The sequence below is a fragment of the Rhagoletis pomonella genome, unplaced genomic scaffold (assembly GCF_013731165.1).
Source record: "Rhagoletis pomonella isolate Grant_MI unplaced genomic scaffold, Rhpom_1.0 Rhpom_scaffold_00006, whole genome shotgun sequence".
Taxonomy (NCBI): domain Eukaryota; kingdom Metazoa; phylum Arthropoda; class Insecta; order Diptera; family Tephritidae; genus Rhagoletis; species Rhagoletis pomonella.
The window spans coordinates 45367901-45368979 of record NW_023458560.1 but is presented as its reverse complement, the minus strand read 5'-3'; positions in this window follow the sequence as shown (position 1 = coordinate 45368979).

Below are 1079 nucleotides of genomic sequence, written 5' to 3'. Positions count from 1 at the left end.
CTCAGCTGGCAGGCTGTCAGCTCCAGCGGCTTTGTTGTTTTTCAGCCGCGTTATTGCTATACGTACCTCGTCATAGTCAGGCGGTGGGACGTCGACTACGTCATCACAGACTGCGGGCTCGGGTTCTTCTTCTCCACAACTTTCCGTGCTGCTACCATTTAGTAGGGCGGAAAAGTGTTCCCGCCATAATATAAGTACGCTCTGGACATCAGTTACTAGGTCGCCATTATTGTTCTTACAGGAGTGCGCCCGGTCTTTAAACCTTCCGTAAGTAGCCTAGGTTAGGTTAGAGTGGCTGCCCCGCGCAGAACGCGGAGCACACGTGGGCTGGAAAAGCCCGTTGTGATACCACTGGCCGAAGCCTTTTGTTTCTTTCCCTCCCTTAGTAATTGAACCACACGTTCCACCTTGGCTCTGGATACGGTGTTGTTTAGAGCAGGCCACCATACGGTGACCCCGTAGAAAAGGATGGGTCTTATCACAGCTGTGTACATCCAGTGTACTATATGTGGTTTTATTCCTAATTTTTTGCCTATAGCCGTTTTGCAGGCATACAGGGCAGTATTGGCCTTCCTGGAGCGGTCTTCAGTGTTTCGCTTCCAGTTCAGCTTCATGTCCAGAATAACACCAAGGTATTTCACCTCGGTTGAGAGAGTGAGTGCCACCCCGTTTAGGGCGGGAGGTTTAAATAAGGGAGTTTTATACTTCCTTGTGAAAAGTACCATTTCTGTGTTGGCAGGATTGACACTAAGTCCACATTCCTTGGACCAGATGTTTACCAGACCGAGTGCGTTTTGCAAAAACTCACTCAGGACCTGAAGATGTTTGCCCGTTGCAAAGATTGCTATGTCATCGGCGTACGCTATGACTTGACAACCGGTGCTCTTTAGGCTTAGAAGTATGGTGTTCACTGTTAGATTCCAGAGTAGAGGGGAGAGAACGCCCCCTTGGGGGGTGCCCCTGGTCACATACTTTGTAATGGAACCATCCCCTAGTTCTGATAGAATAGTTCTCTTTCCGAGAAGGAGCTCAACAAAATCCACCAGACCTCGCTGCACCCCCGCCATAAGAAGGGAGTT